This window comes from Lathyrus oleraceus, chromosome 4 (assembly GCF_024323335.1).
Source record: "Lathyrus oleraceus cultivar Zhongwan6 chromosome 4, CAAS_Psat_ZW6_1.0, whole genome shotgun sequence".
In the NCBI taxonomy this organism is placed as follows: domain Eukaryota; kingdom Viridiplantae; phylum Streptophyta; class Magnoliopsida; order Fabales; family Fabaceae; genus Lathyrus; species Lathyrus oleraceus.
In genome coordinates this window covers 40,127,492-40,153,802 of record NC_066582.1, presented here as the reverse complement: position 1 = coordinate 40,153,802, position 26,311 = coordinate 40,127,492, and positions in this window count along the sequence as shown.

Genomic DNA, 26,311 nt, shown 5'->3' with positions numbered 1-26,311 from the left:
AATTATAATTCAATTGTATATATGTGAATGAAATGATTACATCCTTAATAATTTTCTCACAAAAGAATGTCTAAGTCATACTTTCCTAGACTTTCTGTTATACACTTTTTGTATGCTCTAGGTAAAATGGCTTTGAAGGAGAAGGGCGATCCAAAACGCATCGGAATTTAAAATTTCTCCTTTAGTGATCCTTACGAATGGGTATGATCAGTGATAGAATCGTTACCTCTTGTGGCGATTGAAACCTTTGATGCATATCTACGGAGAGATCACGAACATTGAACGATGACAACGCCTCTACTCAGTCCACACGAACGGATTCCTTCAATCTCAGTGCTAGCTACTACGAATGAAGGCTTTGAGTGAGAGAGAGAGAGAGAAAAACGAAATTGCAACTGCACAAATGCTTCTGCACAAGGGTTCTATTTATAGAACCACTTGTGTGGGCTTCAAGCTAAAAAAGCCCACTTAAGTGTATGTGGCCCTATCTTATAATATGCAAAAATCACTTAAGCGCGTGGTACCTTACCATATTTCATATTCTACTTAAGTACATTGTACCTTATGATTTTCTACAATTCACTTAAGTGCACCGTACCTTACGATGTTCCTTAGTTACTCCATCTCTCATCAATCCGTTCTTTTGTGTGTGACCCTGTGGGTTTTCGCGGGATTGGCAATTATATTAAATCACGTATTTAACATAATAAACAGTGAGTGGTATCTAGCAACACATCACTGCTACCCAAGACACGAAAATGTCATGTGATCTAACAAATCCTTTTGTGATAATACTTATGTGTACAATTACCCTTTTGCCCTTATGTCTATATTGAACACAAGGCATAGACTGTGTCATCCTTGTCCAGTTCAATATTGGGCCCATAGACATTTATCCTATTACGCAGGATGGGCAAATTCCATCTAGGTCACTCATGTCCCTCAACATGCTTCATGGAGTACCCATCAACTGTCTTTATGGTCATCCAGTTATGGACAATGTTTGATCAGCAATAAGGCACTCGACTCTACATCCAGGGTCCATAGTGGTTTCAGGTCGAAGTGTGGTATACACCATTATCACCATGAGAATAACTTATGACACTTTGCACAACATTCTATATAGTATTCTCATAGCGGGTCAATCCAGTATAAATATTACTCTTAATATTCATACCTATGTTTAAGACTTGATAACTCCTTATCCATGATCCATGAGATGTGATCATCAGTCTATATACATAATAGTCTTAATGCTTTAATGTTATCCCACTTCACAATAAAACTCGACTACGGATACTTTAAGAATAGTGTCCTTATGTTTAACGTGATCTCATGATTAAGTCACACTTGATACATTAAACGGACTAGATATTCTAGGGACTTTATTAAACAAAAATAATAAAGAAAAAGTCTTTTATTATTAATAAATTATTCGATACAAGTACCAAAAGTAGTGGCCTCTAGGGCTTACACCAACAATCTCCCACTAGCACTAGAGCCAATCAGGCATACCCATAATGCCCATAGATCTAGTATGACCATCATGCTTCTACTGTGCAAGAGGCTTTGTCAGTGGGTCAACAATATTGTCAAGTGTAGGTACTCTGCATATTTTCACATCTCCTCTATCTATTATCTCTCGAATGAGGTGATAACGCCTAAGTATGTGTTTGGATTGTTGGTGACATCTAGGCTCCTTAGCTTGTGCATAGCACCATTGTTATCACAATAGAGACCAATGGGATCCACAATGCTAAGAACTATGCCAAGTTCACTAATGAAATTTTTGATCCAAACAGTTTCCTTTGCTGCACTTGAGGCAGCAATATACTCGGCCTCGATTGTAGAATCAACAATTGTATCTTGCTTTGAACTTTTCCAGCTCACAGCGCCACCGTTTAAGCAAAACATATAACCAGATTGCGATCTAAAGTCATCCTTATCTGTCTGGAAGCTAGCATCGGTGTATCCAATTACAGCAAGCTCTTCCTGACCTCCATATATCAAGAATGAGTCCTTAGTCCTTCTCAAATACTTAAGGATATTCTTGACAGCTACCCAATGAGCATCACCGGGATCAGATTGGTACCTACTCGTTGCATTTAAAGTATATGAGACATCTGATCGAGTACATAACATGACATATATGATAGATCCTATTGCAGATGCATATGGAATCTTATTCATGCGATCCCTTTCTTCCTTAGTTGAAGGGGATTGTGTTTTTGATAGACACGTGCCATGTTGCATAGGTATGAATCCTTTCTTGGAATCATGCATATTAAAGCGTCTCAACACTTTGTCTATGTATGTACTCTGACTTAGGCCAAGCAATTTTTATGATCTATCTCTATAGATCCTGATTCCTAATATATAGGTTGCTTCACCCAGGTCCTTCATAGAAACGCATTTCCCCAACTAAGACTTTACTTGTTGCAGGGTAGGGACATCGTTTCCAATGAGTAATATGTCATCTACATATAATACCAGGAAAACGATCATGCTCCCACTAACCTTCTTGTAGACACAAGGCTCATCTTCGTTCTTGATGGACCCATATTGTTTTACTGTTTCATCAAAACGAAGATTCCAGCTTCTGGAAGCTTGCTTCAATCCATAGATTGATCTTTGTAACTTACATGTCTTTTGGGCTTCTTCTAGTATGTCAAATCCTTCAGGCTGTGTCATGTACACATCCTCAAGAAGATTCCCGTTAAGGAAAGCAGTTTTGACATCCATCTGCCATATTTCATAATTATGATATGCAGCGATAACAAGTAAAATCCGAACAGATTTAAGCATTGCAACTGGTGAAAAGGTTTCATCATAGTCAACCCCATGAATTTTTTTATATCCTTTTGCAACCAGTCTTTCCTTATAGGTATGTACCTTACCATCCATGTCAGACTTCTTTTTGAAGACCCACTTGCATCCTATAGGGTTAACTCCTACAGGAGGTTTGTGTACATGGAATCCATTTCAGATTTCATGGCTTCTAGCCACTTCTCAGACCCGGGACCAGTTATGGCCTCTTGGTAGGTCAGAGGCTCATCTTGATCCATGAGTAATACATCACCTTGATCAGTTATGAGATATCCATATCTCTCAGGTAGGTGATGTATCCTGCTTGACCTACGCTGGTCTTGTTCTACTTGAGCAGGTTGCTCTTCCACAACTACTTGTGTTTCCTGCTCTAATTCCTCCATAAGTGTATCAATGCTTTGTGATTATTGAATTTCTTCAAGCTCTACTTTCCTCCCACTGATTCCTTTGGAAATAAAATCCTTTTCTAGGAAAACTCCAGTTCGAGCGACAAACACTTTTCCCTCAGAAGGATTGTAGAAGTAATACCCTCTTGCTTCTTTAGGATACCCCACAAATAAGCATTTGTCAGATTTGGGCTCAAGCTTAGTTGAAATTTGTCGTTTCACATAAACTTCGCAATCCCAAATCTTCATGTAAGACATATGTGGTTTCTTACTACTCCATATCTCGTATGATGTCTTCTAAACCTTTTTGGATGGAACACAGTTAAGTGTGTAAGCTGTTGTCAGTAGTGCATGTCCCCAAAAGGAGTTTGGAAGATCGGCGTGACTCATCATGGATCGGATCATATCTAACAGGGCTTGATTTCTTCTCTCAGATACACCGTTCCATTGGGGTGTTCCAGGAGGAGTAAGTTGGGATAGGATCCCACACTCTTTCAGATGGTCATCAAACTCTAGGCTTAAATATTCACCACCTCGATCTGATCGAAGAGTTTTAATATTCTTACCTAGTTGGTTTTATACTTCATTCTTGAATTACTTGAACTTTTCAAAGGACTCTGATTTGTGTTTCATTAAATACACATAACCATATCTACTGAAATCATCAGTAAATGTGATGAAGTACTGAAAACCTCCTTTGGCTGGTATGTTCAGTGGTCCACATACATCAGTATGTATGAGGGCCAAAAGATCATTAGCTCTTTCACCTTTTCCTATGAATGGAGACTTTGTCATCTTTCCAATCAAACAAGATCTGCATGTCTCATATGATTCATAATCAAAAGAGTCCAATAGTCTATCTTTATGGAGTTTGGAAATGCATTTCTCATTTATGTGGCCTAATCGACAATGCCAAAGGTAAGTTGGATTTAACTCATTAGGTTTCATCCTTTTAGTATTAATGTTATAAATAGGCATTTCAAGATCAAGGACATATATTCCATTGTTCATTTGTGCAGTAGCATAGAATATATCATTCAAATAAATTGAGCAACAATTGTTCTTTATTATAAATGAAAAACCAAACTTGTCCAAACAAGAAACGAAAATAATATTCCTACTAATTGCAGGTACATAATAATAGTTCTCTAACTGAATTATTAAACCACTAGGTAAAGTCAATACATAAGTTCCTACGGCTAAAGCAGCAACCTTTGCTCCATTGCCAACTCGTAGGTCAACTTTACCTTTTGCCAAATCTCTACTCCTTTTTAGCCCCTGCACATTGGTACAAATGTGAGAACCGCATCCAGTATCTAATACCCATGATGCAGAAGTGGATAAATTAATTTCAATAACAAATATACCTGAAGTTGAAGTCTCTACTCTATTCTTCTTATCTTCCAGGTACTTTGGGCAGTTTCTCTTCCAGTGTCCGGTCTTACCGCAATGGAAGCAAGTGCCTTTCTTTGCTATGCCTCCACTAGGCTTCAAAGCAGCAACAACGGGTTTGGGTTTGGCATCTTCCCTGCCTTTCCCTTTATCATCCTGCTTGGTGGGTCTTTTGTTCTGTCTCTTTCCATTTCCGATCATCAGAATGGACTTCCCTTTTGACTTCAGATTCTGCTCAGCAGTTCTTAACATGGCTAGCAGTTCAGGAAGAGATTTGTCCATATCATTCAAATTGAAATTAAGGACAAATTGGCTGAAACTATCTGGCAACGATTGCAAGATCAAATCAGTCGCAAGCTCCTTTCCGAGGGGAAAACCTAACCTCTCAAGGTTTTCCACATACCCAATCATCTTGAGAACATGGGGACCTACAGGGGATCCCTCAGCTAACTTGCCTTGAAAAAGGGCTTTTGAAACTTCAAACCTTTCATGCCTTGATTGCTCTTGATAGAGCATCTTCAGGTGTTCGATCATATCGAACGCTTCCATATTCTCATGTTGCTTTTGCAACTGAGTTCATGGTAGCTAGCATGAGGCAAGCAGTTTCATTGGCATTATCGACATGCTTCTTATAAGCATCTCTTTCTGCCTTAGGTGCAGAACTAGGAGGTTCCTCTTCAGGAATAGGTTTCTCCAAGACATACAACTTTCTATCATGTTTGAGGACAATCCTTAGATTTCGGTGTCAATCCAGAAAATTTGTCCCAGACAATTTTTCCTTGTCAAGGATTGATCGCAAAATGTTGTTAGAGGTGTTTGTTGTCATGGTAATCTACATGAAAATAATGAAAATATAAGTATCAATAACATATTTAATTAGACCTTTAATTAAATATGCTCCCACTATTTTACTCAAAACAAATGACCCTCACCATTTGATTCAGAAAATCCTGTTGGAAGATTTTCTAGTGGGTCGAGATCCACATTTCACTTTGTTTTAAGTCCGTGTAGACGGATTACACAAAACTAGGTTATTTAGGTAGGAACTCCTTCCAATTGTATCTAATACAACTCTCAAATATTTTAGTTGGGTGAATAACTCCTTATTCCAATCCATCACATGGATCATTTCTGACTCTTGCTTCTAAACATATATAATCTTATTATAATTTGTTTAGTTAAGTTTGACCCATTATTTTAGCAATTGGATATTACAATTATCCCATCACACCTTACTAATATAGAACATGCACCTCGCGTAGGCGAAACCTACATTATTCGATACTAGTCTTGATGAGTGCTAAAACTTGGAAAGCATAAACTTAATATTTAATTTGAGGGAATTTGCAATTATTTTGATCTCACCGACTTATTTATTATATAAATCGTATCTCACATGCATCAACATACATTCACATGCATCAACATACATACAAAATGAAACAATTATGACCCCTAACACAATTGTTCTCCCAAGCCAATGAGAGAACCTAAGCTAACCTAATAACGATCTAAGCTTCTCCAAGCAAGATCTTCAAGGTTGTCCTCCTTTGATATTGAATTCTTCTCTTTCTTCATAACATTACATTACATAAAAGAAACTCGTTTTACATACGAGGGAGTGAGATGAGAAAAGAAGTTACATTAAGAGATTAAAAGAGAGGCACGACACGCAGGTCGTATTTTAAAATCCCAAAACAAAATAAAGGAAAACTAAGGCCATAACCGATCACTACAAGACAATAATAATAAACACATTATTATCATTAATTTAAATTCTGTTAATTAATTAAAACCAAATTAAATTTTTAATGAACAATTCATTTGAAACCGACGTCGTTTTTCGCATCAACACTTGATACTTTAAAGCATAACTCTTGCGCAGTCACAACCCTAATCGCATAACTCTTTGACAGCACAACTCTTGTGCCGTCATTAACCCTAATGCACCAATTTCAGACTGCCAAACACACCTCGATTGTTAATTCAGTATGATTGATCAACACATCATTGCTTCACCATACTAATGTCGGATCAAGAAGCAAATGACCATTGATCGCTCAAAGGAAAACAACCATTAAGTGTTTGAATGAACGAAACAGAAACAGTATATCATATATACCGTATTTTGCATCAGGATTACTTATATCATATATATAACTTGATCGATCTCAATTGCATAACCTATGGACGATCGATGTATCTCTGCTTCACCATACTAACGTCGGATTCCGAAGCATAGTCAACATCAATCATCCAAATCGTACACACATGATGCCAAATTTAATTACTCGTTTATTCTTTGATTCATTCTGTCTTTTAATCGTATTAATACAGAAAATACATAAAATAAATAGCTATCAGATGCATGGTTTCGTAAGTGGCTTTGATACCACTGAAGGAGAAGGGCGATCCAAAACGCAGCGGAATTTAAAATTTTCTCCTTTAGTGATCCTTATGAATGGGCATGATCAGTGATAGAATCGTTACCTCTTATGGCGATTGAAACCTTTGATGGAGATCTACGGAGCGATCACGAACGTTGAACGATGACAACGCCTCTACTCAGTCCACACGAACAGATTCCTTCAATCTCAGTGCTAGCTGCTACGAATGAAGGCTTTAAGTGTGTGTGTGTGTGTGTGTGTGTGTGTGTGTGTGTGTGTGAGAGAGAGAGAGAGAGAGAGAGAGAGAGAGAGAGAGAGAGAAACGAAATTGCAACTGCATAAATGCTTCTGCACAAGGGTTCTATTTATAGAACCACTTGTGTGGGCTTTAAGATAAAAAACCCACTTAAGTGTATATGGCCCATATCTTATAATATGCCAAAATCACTTAAGTGTGTGGTACCTTACCATGTTTCGTATTCTACTTAAGTACACCGTACCTTATGATGTTCTACAATTCACTTAAGTGCACCGTACCTTACGATGTTCCTTAGTTACTCTATCTCTCATCAATCCTTCCTTTTGTGTGTGACCCTGTAGGTTTTCGCGGGATTGAAAATTATATTAAATCACGTATTTAACATAATAAATAGTGAGCGGTATCTAGCAACACATCACTACTACCCAAGACACGAAAATGTCATGTGATCTGACAAATCCTTTTGTGATAATACTTATGTGTACAATTACCATTTTTCCCTTATATATATATTGAACACAAGGCATAGACCGTGTCATCCTTGTCCAGTTCAATATTGGGCCCATAGACATTTATCCTGTTACGCTGGATGGGCAAATTCCATCTAGGTCACTCATGTCCCTCAGCATGCTTCGTGGAGTATCCATCAACTGTCTTTATGGTCATCCAGTTACGGACAATGTTTGATCAGCAATAAGGCACTCGACTCTACATCTAGGGTCCATAGTGATTTCAGGTCGAAAGGTGGTATACACCATTATCACCATGAGAATAACTTATGACACTTTGCACAACATTATATATAGTATTCTCATAGCGGGTCAATCCAGTATAAATATTACTCTTAATATGCATACCTATGTTTAAGACTTGATAACTCCTTATCCATGATCCATAAGATGTGATCATCAGTCTATATACATAATAGCCTTAATGCTTTAATGTTATCCCACTTCACAATAAAGCTCGACTAGGGATACTTTAAGAATAGTGTCCTTATGTTTAATGTGATCTCATGATTAAGTCACACTTGATACATTAAACAGACTAGCTATTCTAGGGACTTTTTTAAACAAACATAATAAAGAAAAAGTCTTTTATTATTAATAAATGATTCGATACAAATACCAAAAGTATTGGCCTCTAGGGCTTACACCAATAGGCTTGACTACCGCAATGTATCAACACCTTTGAAATATTGCCTTTAGCCAATGGAACTTCCAACAAAATGTCCCTTAACCATTCAGCTTCTTCACTAGCGGAAGCAACATCCTCGAACTCTGATTCCATGGTTGAGAGAGTGATCCACATTTTTTCTTACTCTTCCAGGAAATTTCACCCCGGCTAGTGTAAATATCCATATAAATGTAGATTTATGATATTCAACACTTGATATCAAACTCGCATCGGTATATCCTTCTAATATGGTAACAAATCTACCATAATAGAGACCAAGATTTTTGGTTTTCATAAGATAGCCAAAATTCTAATGATGGCCTTCCGGTGCTCACCATTTGGATTGCTAATAAAATCTACTCATTTTACTAATTGCAAATGTTATATTGGGTCTAGTACATTGCAGGTACTTGAACATTTCAATTGAGCCACAACTCTTCCATCATTCTTTTGAAGTTTGATACTAGGATCAAATGGAGTACTCACTTTCTTGAAATGTAAGTGTTTGAACTTGTCAAATACTTTCTCAACATAATGTATTTGACTAAGTTCATAACCTTCACTATTTCGCTTTACTTTGATCCCCAAAAGTGTGTCAACTAGTCCAAGATCATTCATCTTGAATGTGGAAGTTAGAAACCTCTCTGCTTCTAAAATTCCATTCATCTCATTGCTAATGATCAATATGTAATCAACATAGAGACAAAGGAATATCACAATATTCTCAGACAACTTTGTATACAAACACTTGTCACAAGAATTAGATGAAGAAAGTTTTTAGGTAATCATGCATGATTATGCAATAAGGTTTTTAGATGAATTGAGAGATGAAATTTTGAGAAATTTAAAGTAATATAGTATGAATTGCAATTAGTACCTTAGTTATGTTCACTTGTATCAAATCTCACTTGAACTTCTATGTTCAACATTCTTGATCAACTTCATCATTGATGTGCATAACACTTTTGATCCTTTTCTTCTTTGATAATCTTTGTCTTCATCAAAATTGAACTAGATATAAGATGTATTCCTCACATTCTCCCTTTTTTGATAATGACAAAATATTTGAAGTTATGTTGTGATAATGATTGAAAAATCTCCCCTTAAGTTGTGTGTCTTTCCATTAAATGGTGAATTTTACAATGACAAAGTCAAACTTTTAATATCATTAAGTCGGTGCTTGTTTTAATCCATAAAAGGATTTAACAAGCTTGCACACCTTTTATTCATTACTAGGAAGTACATAACCTTCCAATTGCTCCATATAAATCTCCTCACCAAGATCTCTATTTAGGAATATTATTTTGACATCTATTTGATGAACTATAAGGTCATGCAAAGAAGCTAATGCAAATGATCTAATTTTCGACATGCTTGCTACTAACGCATATGTGTCAAAATAATAAACACCTTCATTTTGTCTAAAACCCTTGGTCATTAATCTAGATGTGTAGGTGTTTAGTGTACCATCACTATGATACTTCCTTCTAAACACCCATTTGCATCCAATAGGACTTGATCATTTAGGTAGATCGACAAGTTTTTAAGTATGGTTTGACATTGTTAAATCCATTTCGTCTTGGATAACATCGTTCAAAAAAATGGAGTTTGTTGAAGCTATTACTTCATTATAAGTCTTAGGATCGTCTTCCACTTGAAGAATAGGAACCTTACAAACAAAATTCTCACTATTTTCTTATATTAGAAAAAAAGAAATAAATTGATTATCGATTGTGTTCGGTCCTTGATCCTTAGTCTTTCGGACTCTTTTGCCTATCCTAAGTTCGGGTTGTTTTTCAGTAATTCGTGAAGAACTTTCGGTTTGTGTTTCAATAATCCGTTGAGAACCTTCCTCACGAGGTTCTTCAATTGTAGGAATATCGAATTCCTTATCCTCCGCGATAAGGTTCTCAAAATTCCACATCTCGGAATTCAATAGTTATATTAGACTTCAAATTCAGAGATCTATATAAATCATGATCCATTTTGAATGATATTTATGTCTTATAAGAAAATGTTATAAATCAAAGTGTTCAAATTTAAAATTTTAAAATATTGATTTAATCATCAAAGTGTTCAAATTCATCAAATATTATGATTTTAAATTATACAATTGAATTTGAATAGTAAAGATACACATGTAGAGTAACACAATCAACTTACAAAATTATAATTATCAAACTAATGGGTGCAACTTTTATATATATATATATATATATATATATATATATATATATATATATATATATATATATATATATATATATATATATATATATATATATATATATATATATATATATATATATATATATATATCTTCTTCAAAGACATCGATGACATATAAGCCACACACTGCTTTTATTTAAATACAGAATTATTTAATTATTCACTTAACAGAAACATAAATCATGTATTGCTTTTATCATCCATGCCTCCACGGCACATGCAATTTTGAGACTGATCAATAAAAACTGCTATATTTAATTTCTTCATACTATACAAATGGAATAACATTTCTTTTTCTTAAATAAAACCAATAATGTCTTACGCTTACTGTAAAACACATTGATACATATATTAAAAATGTTTCTAATTCAATTTCAATGCTTTTAGACAGTACATAACATAATACAGTAAGATTTATATATTAATTAATTCAAAATTCTATGACATCATCTAATCATATCGAAAATCACAATATAAATAATTAAGATTTTGATACCAATAATTAAAAAAAAATATATTCAACCTTGCTCTAATTTATATGAGAAACAATAAAAATGTATTTGAATTTATGATGTAAATTCTTCTTTTGTTTAAAATGTGTCTACGATACATCAATTTATCATCTGAAGTTTGAAACAGAAGTTTCGGTTGTTATTATTTGCAATAGCTTTAAGATTGTTAGAAAATTAACTTACTCAAATAGATCGAGACTAAATTCGTGAATGATGTCACTTTCCTTAAAAATATTTCAAGCATCCTCTTAGAGTCTTAATGTTGGAACGTAAGAATATCCAAGATAATTAGCCTTCTAATCAAATCTGCACAAAATTGATGAAAATTGAAATGCAGGAAAGAGTGTATGAAATTATGTGAAGAGGATGCACAATTTTTTGTTATGCTTTTCGAATTCTTAATAATGTATTTATAGGTCATGCATGTGTTGTTTCACAAGGTTGCAATTCTTGATGAAACATACTTTTTAAGCATAAGTTTGCAATGGTTCGCCTATGGTTACATTATGCACCACTTCATGAAGTGTTGCATATTTCAAATACATTTATTTTCATTAACTCAATTGCACACTTCTTGTCATATTTGAACACTCTCATGGGCATTAATTGTCCATAATTTCCGGCACAAATTACTGAGAAAAATCAGAAATAATATGTGAGTGAGAATGAATTTGAATAACTAAAATGACATATTTTGCCCTTATATATCAAGCGTGGTTGAAACTACTCGTGTATGATGTAGTGTGATGCGCGGGCACCTGCTAGATTGAATTAGACGATTATTGATGTGTTGAAATGCGGAATTGTTTGTTTTTGGTTAGAACGAATGCCTGCATGCTTTATGTGTCTTTCAACTCGAGGTTCACTTTTGAGCCTTTGACTATGAGCATCGGGAACGACTCGAAACACTTTCATCCCAAGTCCTTGTTTATATTATATTGAATAAGGGTTTTGCCATGTAAAACTTTAGGTCGGCTGCTAGCAGAAGTAAGTGAAAAGTCTTGATGGAACTTCATTAGCATTGAGAACAAATGCATTAATTGTTTTCTCTTGATCAAAGATGTTCAACAGGGAAAAGTCCATACGTGTGTCCTTATGTCCAATGGTAATGATGCCCCATGTCCCAGGATACTCAAGTGCTCTGAACATCCCTCGATGAGATCTTGATTGTTGATGGTGTGGTTCGCAATTCCAAATGGGTGGATCACACAACTCACTATTATGGAAATGCATATGAGAAGTTCTTGTACTACTAATCGTCTCTTTTTCGCTGCTTGTGGATTTGGGAGATTCTTCTTCTTGTTCTTCTTCTCCATCATCGTTTGCAATTGTTCTATTGTTGCAAATTTTTTGCACATGCATTCATCCTTAACTAGTTCGTGCCCCTTCTTTCACCGCGCGAGCTCCAAATTTTTTCTCTTTTAAGGTAACACATAATTCTCTCTTTCTTTTAATCTTGTTTTTTATTAGACTTTTTGGAGAAGATGACCATAAGGTTTGATGGAGGAAACTGTTTTTGATTGATGGCTTATTTCGCGTATATTTTAGGAGGAACATCAGACTTAGCTTTGAGCTTCCCACGCGTTTCCATTTATATTTACTTCCTTCATATGTTAACAATGTCTCTTAAAATGGATGACTTCCAACTTGAGTTACGAAAGGCCATCGAGAACAACTCATCGATGTGGGTGGACTGAGAGACATTCGATACCATCTCTGTCTTTTTTCGTGAGGGGGCTTTAGACTATGCCTTCATAGAGATGGGGCCTTCTGAAGATTGAGGGGTGATTCCCCCTGAAAAAGGTAAGAGGATATGTAACAAATTTGACATGTGTATTGTTCCTTTTTCACGAATGCTTATTCTCCTTAATAGGTTTTCAAATTCCCTTCAACAATTTTGAGGTTGGTGTATTTATTCCTTTATTAATCGCTCAATCACAATTGCATCTGGTGAGGTAGGCTTATATCAAGGTATTTTAGTATTGGTATGAATACAAGAAGGGTGCGTCGACCACATCACTCTTCTTACATCTCTTTAAAGCTCAACGCAACTATAGTGATTCGACACATGGCCAAGGTTTAATATCTCCCATGCAGTGTACAAAGATGTTCAAGGTCTACTCAGAGAGCATGAAACATTTCAAAGATTAGTACTTCTTGGTTACTCCCTTGAACAAGGGGTCTCACACCAATATATTTTTACCATATAACCCGAGTCGTCCTACCAATGTTCTAATTAGTTCTCCAAGTCCTGACATCAAAATCATTTCTAGAGGATTCCATATCATATATTTATAAAATGGATGATTTGTCTCAAGATAAGATTTACATTAAAAGGTAATTGTAATATTTCTTTGAGGGTCTAGGCTATAGTGATGACTTTGTCCCATCTAATGCGGCTGTGAGGAAATAAGGGAAGTGGTACATAGAGATACACTTGCTGGTGAATGCATACTCAAAAGAGGCTAGGAAGATCATTTTTGGAAAGTAGCATGGGGGATTCCCCTTTTTCTTGATTAACCTTTTGGTGTTTTACTTTTTAACATGTTTAATATTGGCTTGTAGACAAAATGAGATGTTACAAAATAATGTGATTGGTGAAAAGGACTCATCGGGTCATACTTGCCATAATGGGATACTACCAATGCTCTAACTACCGAGGGGTTCAGATTGCGGGGACATAATCTGGCTTATGCATAGTCCATGATTCTCCGAAGACAAAAGGTTGCTCGTCTATCAGTATCAGATGCTTAAGTAAGACTTAGGGGAACCTAGATCTAAGTGAGTAACTTCGTTGAATGAAGTGGTCGTTCCCACCTCTCTCCCTACTCGTCTTGGTGTGTGAACAACCGAGGAGTATGTGAAGTCAGTGGAATATGATTTCTTTGATGCTCATGTGTTCTTTCGAGAATGCATTGCAACATGTGAAATATTTTTTATCCTCCAATGCATATTTCAGGAAATGGTGGATGGGAAACTTTACTGTTGTTAGTGATGATCCAAATGTATATTCCCTTGTTAGGAATTTTGTGTGTGTTTGGGGGTGTCTGTACACTGTGTAACTTCAATGAATAGGTAAATTTCATGGTTCCTGCTTGACATTGTGTATTTTAAGGGCTCACCCCTTTTTGGTAGCTAGCCACTCTAGAGGCAAAAATGAGTTATTATTACGTTGACCTCAAACCAAGTTTTCACTTGGGGGAGAGAAAGGGAATCGAACCTTGGTCGGGCACGATCCCCAAATACGTGCAATGAAACTTCGAGCACGACCTCGAAGACCAAGTTATCTCCTAGAGATACAAACTCGGGACTTAGAGAAATGCCACAATAGGTAAAAATAATGGTAAGTGATTGAAATTAAAATACACATTGCCAAGCAAAGACCATGAAATCTACCTATTAATTGAAGTTACACCTGACACAAACACCCAAGACACACACAAAATAAACAACAAGGGTCTACACATCCAACTCATCTCTAACATAAATCGGCTCTCTGTCCACCATTTCTTGATGAGTATAAATTTTCTCCTAGGAAATTTGCACACGAGGATAAAAATATTCCACCTGTAACAATGCATTCTCCAAAGGTACGTGCACGGAGGAGAAGCATTCTTCCACTGCCTTTGCATACTCCTTAGCCAAGGGAAGATTTTCAAGACGCATTTTCTGAAGGTCGTCCTCGATTTTCTTCCACACTAATCAAAATTCTTTCAAAGAGGCCTATAAATACTCTACCGACTTGCAAGAAGAGTCCAACACATTGTTAGCATATTTGTCAAATTTGTTATATATTCTCTTATCTTGTTCATGGGGATCACCCCTCAATCTTCATAAGATCCCCCCGCCGTTAAGACATGGTTTAAATAGACCTCACGAGTAAAGTCAGAGACGACATCTGATCTCTCTTGGTACACTGACACTGATGAGTTGTCCCATGTGACCTTTCAGACTTCAAGTTGGAGTTCCTCCATTGTTAGAGATCTTGTTAAAACAAGGAGGAAGTAAATATAAACGGAAATGCAAGCAATGTCAAACTAAGTTTGGGGTTCATGCTAAAATACACACGAAATAAGCCATCAATCAACAAAAATTTCATTCATCAAACCTCATGGCGCTCTTCTACATAACCCTAATAAAGAAAACAAGATTGAAAGAAAGGGAGATTCGAGCACTACCTTAAAAGGGGAAAATTTAGGAGCTCACACGTTGAAAGGAAGAGTACAAGTTGGTTGAGGATGAAGGTATGTGAAACATCATTGATCAAGAGAAAACATTTAATGCATATGTTTCAAGGCTAATGACGTCCCATAAAAACCAATGTTTTAAATTCGGATCGATTATCGACCCAATCAAGTTATTGGGTCACTAGATTATTGGTCAGATCAGTGGGTCATTCATCAGACCACATAACTTCTAATTCAACTCATATAAATTAAAAAAATATTTATGAAATAAATTTTTTGACATAAATTTCATATAACTATAAAATCTAAAAAAAAATCTATGAATTTTTCATACAAATAAGTTGAATATCAATTTAAAATAAATTTTCAACTTTCAAACATAATAATTCATTGATGCTTATAAATTAACAAAAGTTGAAAAAGTAATTATATGATATAATACTAGCATAAACTAATAAACTGATATAAAACATAAACAAATATTATACTTTATATAAATAATCAAAAATAAAAGATAGAGTAAAAAAATAAAAAAATAAAAATAAAAGAATTTGTAAAAATAATATTACTTTTACTTAAAATTTAAAATTAATAATGCGATTTATATTGAAAATAATATATACAAATTTTATTCCATTGTCCTTTGATAACATATATATTTTTTTAAATAATGAGATGCATAGAGTGTAGGTAGACATTCGTTCTAATAAAAAAATAGACAATTATGTATTAAAACGAATCGATCTTTGTTCAATTCAATTTAACAATAGCCAGCACAATGCATCACATCATCCACGAGGAATTTCAACCGCTCTTAATACATAACGTAAATTGAATCATTTCAAATATTCAAATATATTATCACTTATATATTACTTTTAATTTATCACATTGACTTATAGATTAAATTAATAACCAGGACCGGCCTAATCATTTTGGAGGTCCCGTTCTAATTTCAAAAATGAGCCTAATTTTTTTATAAAAAAATACAATTATAATAATTTAAAAAATATATATAAAAAATACAATTATATATTAATAAAAAAATTAATTTAATTATAATTATTTTGAGTTTTGATTTTTTTTATATATTGAGTTTTTATCATAACTTTTTTTAATTATTAAGTTGTTTTACAATATTTTATTTATTTTTCTTAATATTTATGGAAAAAAATTAAAATTTTAAAATTTGGAACCGTTAAAAATTGAGGCTCTGTTCTGTAGTAGTTGCACATGACTGACTATGTTAATAACCTTGCAAATCCATCGCATGGGAGATACTACTCCGCAACGAGATACTGTATAACTTAACCATCTCATCTTTCCTAATCAAACAATTATTTAACAAACATTCAAGTTCTAACCCTATACTTTAGGTTGTTAGTCCTATAATTTAGGTTGTCTTGTTGTCCCGTATCGTAGCTCAATTGGGACATATCAACATCAATTAGAAGTCCATAAATATGAACAACCTCACACTAGTATCTCTTTCATTTACTTTCTATGTATCTTTCTTTTGCATACATCTTTCACACCGATATTTATATTTTATCCTACAAGAAGTTAACTTATAAATAGCGATTCTATCACTTTCATTTCAATTATAGTGATAACAAATAACAGTATTTTATTGAAGACATGACCACGTACTATAATTGATTTTTGGAGTAAAAAAATGAAATGAAAATATATTAATGGTAGGGACAAGATAGTGACTTGTAAGAACGGAAAACGACGAAGGCAGATAAGGCCGCAATTTACGGCTTTTGGCGGAGATGTTCCCAACCAGTCACTACACCACACACAATTTTTTTACTATTTTTGTTTTTTAGTAAACATTTATAACCGTTTGTGGTCAGGATGGAATATATATATATATATATATATATATATATATATATATATATATATATATATATATATAACAAATAAGACTCATTGTATTTTATTATTAATTAGAGAAGCAATATAAGAAAGAGTCTTGACCTAAAAATAAGGCTCAATAAAATTTGGGTTGGAATTTAACCTCACAGATATGTGTGTAAATTTTGAGTATTTATTACTAATTCGCATGTGGAAAAAATATTTATATATCCATTTTTTTGTCAACAGAATATAGGCATATGAGTATTTCAAACTCCTACTTACACAACATTCAATTACCAACACATGGAACATCAGGTATGGTGAGATGCCAACAAATAGGAATGTCAATGGATAGCCTCTAGTTGTCTTCTCATGTATTTTATCTCGTGTGATCATATTTCTATAGTTGTCATCTCATGGATTTTATCTCGTGTAATCATATTTCTAAAAGTTCAATTATTTTCTTATATTATATTTTCAATGCTCAAAATTTTCTATTTCTTATCTCTATTGATTATGCCAATATATTTTTTTCGGTAGAGTCCCATGCAATTCTTAAATACTCATATATGATTTTCTTATTTTCTGTTGATGAAGTGCGTCTTGTTTTTTGCAATGTGTGTTTGGATATATTTGAGGAACACATTATTCATTGCAATGAGTTAGAATTTAAATACCGACATGACTTTGTTAGATTGATATATTTAGACGTGTATGCGTATTTGTGAAGAAAGAGACGTCTATGAATTTCTTGACTAATCTTCAAGATGAGAGATCGACTCTTAGATAATCAAATATTCTGGTCTATGAATGGGTAGGAGGGAAACATGAATATGTAGACTTCATCGGAGTTTCTTCACTTGTGAGATTGACGACTAGATGTTTTATTGTGGGTCAAGAAGCTCTCAAATTCACTTTAGTAAAGTGGCCAAACATCAGAAAGCGTGCCCTGACAATCAACATGCTTTCATAATATTTACCTTTGACACTTTTGATTTTCTAACTCCAGAGGATCTTTTACATAGAGTGCAAATGATTATGTATAGTAATGTTGTGTCTTCTAAGACATAAATGTAGTATTTAAGAGGATTGACTTCGCTATCCAAAAAGAAGTGAAGGTGGCAAGAAACACGGAGGGGGGGGGGGGGGGGGGGGGGTGAATTGAGTTTTTAAAAACAAAAGTTTTTTCAAAACCAACTCAATCAAACACTAACACGAACAAGAAAAATAAAAAGTTTATTTTTATAATGTTTCACTGTTAACGAAGCTACCTCCAGTCCACCCTACCAATGTGATTTTGTCTTCTCAACTAAGACTTAATCCATTATAACCGAAACTAATTACAGACACCATAAAGATAAACCATTTTTCTTCTTGAGTCTATCTTACTAAAATCTAGTTGTAATACCCCAAAATTTACCCTTCATTTTTCCTGGAAGCATACGCTTTACACCTCATGCATGCATTCATTTTTAGGTCATTTAGCATTTGCATTTCATCATGGCAATCGGAATCGGATCCAAGAAGCTTGAACATCATCCAGGACACTTTGTGGGCTCTATTTAGATGATCAGTCAACACAAGGGAAAGACTTGAGTTACTTCCAACAGGGGTCTATTCGTCAGTCAAAACGTTAATCTTGAAGGAGCAAAGGTTTGTTCATGAGCTGTCATGCTCGCTAGGCGAAGCCCACGTGTTTTGAAAAAAAAATGGAAAACGAATAAATAAATAAATAAATAAATAAAAGAAAAAATCTTGGACTTGACCTCTCTCATTTGAGCCCACAGGTCCACAAAAATCAGGTTATAAATTCAGAGTTTCAGTGAAACAAAACAATTCTACTCCTATTACCCTGGTTGGAAAAAGATAGTGACAGAAGAGCTAACGGAGTTCAGAGCAGCCTCCAAACCCTGAAGGGAACTCAACTGCACAGAATCACCTCTGCCTCACATAAACCCTAAAGATTGTTTTGTAAACCTCACGGGTGCAACTCAATTTCAATCAAGCTCTCCAATCAGGTTTGTCCTTATTCCCACTACCTTTGAGCTTTGAATTTGAATACTCTGAATGTTTGAGGTATTATGGGTGAATTTGATACCCTTTTGATGCATGTCTTTTTTGTGAATTTTAATGGCATGATTCATGTGGTTACATTTTGATTTGGGGGTAACCCTTGATTACCCTATTTTTTTGTCTCTAACCTGTTTGTTGAGTTTTTGTGAGGGCTCACATGACTTTTGCAGGGATAACTTGCGTGGTTTTCCACTTTATTTGTGGGATACCGCCTGGAGGTTTCATTCTGATTACCTGTACTGACTCACTTTCTTTGATGGTGTTTAGCTGGGAAGGATCCCTGGGTTTCCCATTCCTCTAACTGCTGTTACTTCAGATCTTTCTCCGCGTGGTACTTTTACATTTTTCCCGCATTTTACTGCTTTCCTAGCTGGAAGACCTCGATAGGAGGCAATGTTTTTGTGTGTTTATTTTTTTTTACAGGTTCCTTCGTCCAGGACTCCTTTTGCATGAGCATCCCAAACCCTAACCCTTCATTGATTTTTCTTCTCCTAAACACACGTTTACTCCTTCTACTACAGGCAAGTAAGTCTCCAAAGGTCGAGCATCCTGTAGATTGCGTAGTAACGTCGTTCGTCCAAAACCCAATTCATAACCCCGTAGTTAGCCGAACTACGACTTTCTCTGATTCTCATTCCAGATGAGATACGTAGGCATAAGACGCGATGTCTTAGCGAGCACACATCCCCCAACCCATAGGTCAGCCGAGCTACGAAGACTCTGATTCTCATATTCAGATGAGATACGTATGCAGTGGATGCGACATCCGCGCGAGTCATTTTCATTTAACCCCTTTTTAAGTAAACAACACAAGATAAACTCACACCCTTCAGACAAGAACTACAAAAGTGGATCCCGTAGAGTACTACGGATGCGTAGGGGTGCTAATACCTTCCCTTCGCATAACCGACTCCTGAACCCAAGATTTGGTTGCGAGACCTTGTCTTTTCCTTTCCTCTTTTCAGGTTTACTTCGAGCGTTTCCTTTCCCTCCTTTGGGATAAATAACGCACGGTGGCGACTCTTCTGTCATTTTCTTTCGCCGATTATTTTTTCGCACACTGTATTTTTCAGGTTGCGACAGCTGGCGACCCTGCTGGGGACCCGGTTTCCCTAAGCGAGTCCCTCCTAGCTTTTGTAGTTTGTTTGTTTATTGGGTGTTCATGCTTTTGTACAATTATTTACCTACTTTACCTTATTGCATTGTGTACATATCATTGATGTATCTGTTGGCTGGCTATGGCTGCTTGGTGATCTTTGTGAGATGAGTTCTATACCCGAACTCGAGTGCACTTAAGATAGGAGAATGGCATAGTCTTGTCGACTTGTGTGGAGTTATTCCTTAGCAAGTTGACTTGCAAGCCCATTCACTTGGTGGAGGTCATGTTGAGATCAATAATGTCACACAAGTAAGTTGTGGTTAGACATTACTTTTTCCAATATAGACCTTAGAAGCCGAGGACCTTAGTTTACCAAACCCATCTTGGCCTATTCGTAGGACGTAGTGCGAAAGTCGTTCAAGTGTAAGATTTGATACGATTGTTACACGATACTACACTCATAAGAGTCTCTCTTGAGAATATTTTTGGAATACGAGTAGTTGTTCCTTCGATAATATCCGAAAGATGGGATTATGACTATGGGAACCTTTTGTAGAACATGTTTGGCAGGTTTAAACCTTAGTACACTCCTTTTGGGTGGTTCTTAACCTAAACTCCATGCTCGTGACTTGCAACAAACCCTTGATTCATGGTTGATCCGACCAGGTATCCTTAATATCAATGAAACTTGAGTGTTGATAAGGTGTAAACCATAATCCACCAAAATGGGTGGTTGATATTAAGGATAACATGATCCATCCCATGACCTTTGTTTGGTGTGCTCTTAATTTCTCTCCAGACAGTGCAACCTGACAGATGTTCAAGCAGATACAGCGATCCTGATTCCCATGCCACTGCACTGCATTCACATCATTTTGCATCACATCATTTTGCATTCATAATCATTCACACATGTTTATCCATTTCTGTGGGGTTTATATCTTCTACTTGATTCTAGTAGGAATTTTCTTGGTTCTCATCAACGGCTTAGTCTTTTTTTTACATCGTTTATCTATTGAGAGACTGAGATCAAGGGGGTAGAATACCTTTGGAATTGATAAACATGTCATTGCATTTACATATTCATTAGCATGTCTTGCATAACAGGTACCGCCACAGTGTTCTCAGTTTGTTTGGTGTTCCATTATCAGGATAGCTGACCCAGGCATTCACCGGTACGGTACCCGCAGAAACCAACAGAGAGTAATGGAGAGCCTATAGGCAGAGTTCGCCGAGATGAAAATCCGCATGAATCAAAAATTCATGGATGTGGTTCAGGGGGTGGCTCAGGGACAGCAAGAGCTCAGGCAGATGATACAGAGGAATCCCTCTGCTCAACCAGAGATGGTGATTGATCCTCCAGCTGGAGAGGCTAATGGACCCAATGGACCGGGGCCTATCCCAATCCTACATGTCACCTCCAGTCAACAACCCGTTCATGATGATCAGGACGATCAGTTCCCCCTGCTGCAGGAAGACTTTGGTACGGGTCATGGTGTGGACCCCATGTTTAGAAGATTGGAAGTGAGGTTGAAGGCAGTGGAAGGACAGAATCCTCTGGGAGTAGATGTTGCTGACTTGGGGCTGGTCCCAGGTGTGAGAGTGCCACCGAAATTCAAGATCCCGATATTTGACAAATACAATGGCAACTTTTGCCCGAAGACCCATGTGCAAGCCTATTTCCGTAAAATGGTTGCATACTCCGATGACGAAAAGTTGCTTATGTACTTTTTCCAGGACAGCCTAGTTGAGGCATCCCTGGAATGGTATATGAGGCTGGACAGAGCCCACATCCGTTGCTAGAGGGATTTGGCTGAGGCTTTCGTGAAGCAGTATCAGTATAATGCAGACATGGCTCCGGACAGAACTCAACTTCAAAATTTGTCTCTTTAAAGCAATGAGTGCTTCAGAGAATACGCTCAACGCTGGAGAGAAACAGCTTCCCGTGTTCAACCTCCTATGTTGGAGAAGGAAATGGCTAACATGTTCATGAACACTATGCCAGGACCTTACTTGGAGCTCCTGGTGGGTTGCTGATCGGTCACCATTTCCATTGAATTCCCGCCGTTAATCCGACGTATTTTCATCACTCTGGTAAGATTTATGTTTGTTTTTAGTTGCATTTGAGTCAAGTATCAAGTTTTGTTGGTTTGGTATTACATTACATTCGATTACGAGTTTAAGTCAAAAAGACCTTGTTTATGCTTCGTTTGGGTAGTGTCATTGTTCCAGGTTTAAAAAGCAAGAATGGTGAAGTTCGGGACACTCTGAAGGACGAAAATATGACAGAACAGCAGGTCAACACGGCCACCCGTGTGCCACCACACGGCCGTGTTGTTGGTCAAGCAGAGAAAAAGATGAAGCAGAAAACAGGGATTAACACGGGCACCCGTGTGTACACACACGGCCGTGTTGATTAAAACAGTGCATCTACACGGGCACCCGTGTGTAGGGACACGGCCCGTGTTGTTGCTACTGTAACAAATGCTGAAATTAATTAATGCAGGAGAAAAAACACGGGCGCCCGTGTGTACACACACGGCCGTGTTGATTGCACGCAGCTTGGAAAACCTAATTTTTCCTTGTGAACCGATTCTGATCATTAAGGGCAGTATGGACCTTTTGCTTAGAGAGGAGGCATATGAAACTATAAGAAGGCTTGGAAGAGAAGAAAAAAGGGACCTTTGGACAGACGAACGAAAGCATTACAGTGGAGAAGATAGCGAATACAACGGATTCGAAGACGGCGAGATTCAACGGTAGCCACCATTGAAGATCAAATTCTCCTAATTCTTTGTAATGTCTAATCTTTACTTTATGAATTCTTTAAGTACTATGAGAGGCTAAACCCCCTGATGCTAGGGGGTGGTCCTGATGTTATCGTATGTTATGAATGTGAACCAATGATTCCTTGATTACTATGTTATGTCTTTCAATTTAATTGTGTGATGTTATTATGCTTTTGTATCGGACAAATACAAATTAATCTATGACTTCCAATTACAGGACTGTGATTGGTAGGGTTTTCACACAATTGGGTTTATGAATGCATCATCTAGGACTAGTAACTTTCATAAATTACCGTAAACCTTGATATATTGTATGATTAAAACCAATGATTAATTGAATGGACATTTGAGTAAGAATTGGTAGTTTAATAGTTTCTCACTTAAGGACTTAAGTAAGAACATTCTGAGGTTAGGTGATTGAATGTATCATAGGCATTAAGGAAATCGGGATAAATTCATAACGGGCTAACTCAACCACTTACCCTAGCATCTTTTATCTTAATCAGTTATTTTTACTATCTTCGTGTCACTATTCGCAATTCCAAAACAAACCAACCATTATCTTTTTGTTTGAATAGAATCGAATTGAAATAAGTAATTCCTACGCAATCCTCGAGATCGATACTGGGAAATAAACTCCCTATTACTACATCGGTGAAAATAGTACACTTGCTATTTTTCCGATCAAGTTTTTGGCGCCGTTGCCGGGGATTGCCAAACTACATATTTTAATTTCTATTCTATCGAAATTTTGTTGCTCGCCAACCAAAATTTTATCTGTGACAATTTTGTTATTCAATTTTAATCTTTGTCTAACTTGTTTATGCGAGGTAAGTCCTCAGCTGATTTGCATTTTGACGCAGAACCAGAGAGAACATTGCGGGCAAAGCTCAGAGAAGCTAGAAGAAAGAAACTGGCAAACTCTGACAGCGAAGAACCGGCCACACCGAGAACACCAGCTTCTGGTCACTCCGAAAAATCTGAGTCAGACACAGATTCCCATCCAGACACTGTTAACATGGCTGCAGACCCACCTCCACCGGAGAGACTTTTAGGTGACTATGGCAGACAGAATAATCCAGCAGTGCGGTTGACCATTGTGAATCAACCTGTTAATGTTGCTCACTTCCAGTTACACCCGTCTACTATCCGCCAGTTAGAAAGCAAACCTTTTGCAGGAAAGATCAATGAGGATGCAAACAAGCATCTGCAGAGGTTTCTGACTATGACTACGTCATTGAAAATTGATGGGCATTCTGAGGAAGCAAAGAGATTGGTCATGTTTCCATTCACGTTATCTGAGGACGCTGAGGAATGGTTTTATTCCCTACCTGCAGGAAGCATTACTACATGGCAACAAATGGAAACAGCATTCTTGAATGAGTATTTTCCTGCTTCTGTGTATATCCGTAAGAGGTATGACATTGTGAATTTTAAACAGAAAGAAGGAGAGACACTTGGAGATGCCTACAAAAGATTCAAAAGATGTTTAGTTGCATGTCCTACACATAATCTGGATGAAACTGAACAAATGCAGAATTTTGTGAATGGGCTGAAGATGAGAACTAAGCAACTCATTGATACAGCTGCTGGTGGCTCGTCTAATTTTTCTACAGCAACCGGTATCAAAAGAATCATCGAAGCTATTGCAGCAAATGAGCATTTGGAATTGTATGACCGTACTGTAAATCAGCCGGAGGGAAAAATTGACTTGAAATTAGCAAATCAGGTAGTGAAAATGGAAGACCAGATTGCTGCTGAGGTTGAAAGGAGATTGAAAGCTATGAATTTAGGTACCCAGACTGTTGCTCAAGTTCAGCCGGTTCCGACCATGATTTGTGAAATTTGTAGTGGACCACACTTTGCCATGCATTGTGTTGCAACCGCAGAACAAGTGCAAGCTATAAATTACCTGAGGCAGAATAATCCCTATTCAAATACATATAATCCGGGGTGGAAAAATCATCCTAATTTCTCTTGGAAAGATCAGCAACAGGTACCTCAGAAGGCAGATTGGGAGATTGCAATTGAAAAGATGGCAGCTCAAAATATGCAATTTGAAGAAGAGACTAGAAACAATCAGAAAAACACCACCGCCTCCCTAAGGAATCTCGAAGTTCAGCTGGGGCAGATAGCACAACAACTGTCAAGTTCTAGAACACCAGGTTCCCTACCAAGTGAAACAGTGCAAAATCCGAGAGGTCAGGAGAATGTTAACATTGTCACGACGACAGAGAAAGAGGTTGCTAAGAAGAAAAAAATTATATCACCGAGCGAGCCGACTAAAGAAGAAACTACAAAAGGAACTAAACCGGTGATTAAGTTGCCCTACCCTCAGAGAGTGATAAAGAAGGAACCTAGTGAGTCAGACTTCGAGAAATTCATAAAAATGTTTAAAAGGATTGAGGGTCATATGACTTTGTTTGAAGCACTTGAAAGGATGCCCATGTACAAGAAATTCGTGGAAGAGGTAATGGCTGAAAAGAAACCAACCACTGAAGAACAGGTATCTGGTAAGGAACAATATAATGCAAACTCCCTGGAGCAGAACATTCCTAACAAACAAAAGGATCCAGGAACCGTCACAGTACCGTGCACAATCAAAGAAAGAACCTTCAAAAAGGTACTCATAGATTCGGGAGCCAGTGTGAATCTGATGCCATTATCGGTCTATCACAGGTTGGGTATTAAAAATATTAGTGATATAAAGACCAATCTGAAGTTTGCGGATCACTCAAGGAAAGATGCATATGGTATAGCTGCAGATGTGCTGGTAACAATAGCGGACTTGACTTTCCCAGTTGATTTTGTAATCCTAGACATACCTGAAGACAATGAGGCAACCATTATTCTGGGTCGACCTTTCATGAAGACGAGTCGATGCAAGCTCGACATGGATGAGTGCACGCTAACCTTGAAAGTTCACAACAAGGAAATAACATTGAATGCTATTGAAAATCAGGAGATGGAAGAAAATACAAAATCTCAGTATCAAGTAGGCTTAATCAAGACATTGAATACTATCAAAGGCTCACCACTGCCAGTAGCCACCCGAAATGGAAAGATTCCTAACACTGGAAGGATAGTTAAAAAGGAATCGTGGTACAAAGGAGTCCACACTGATAAAAGA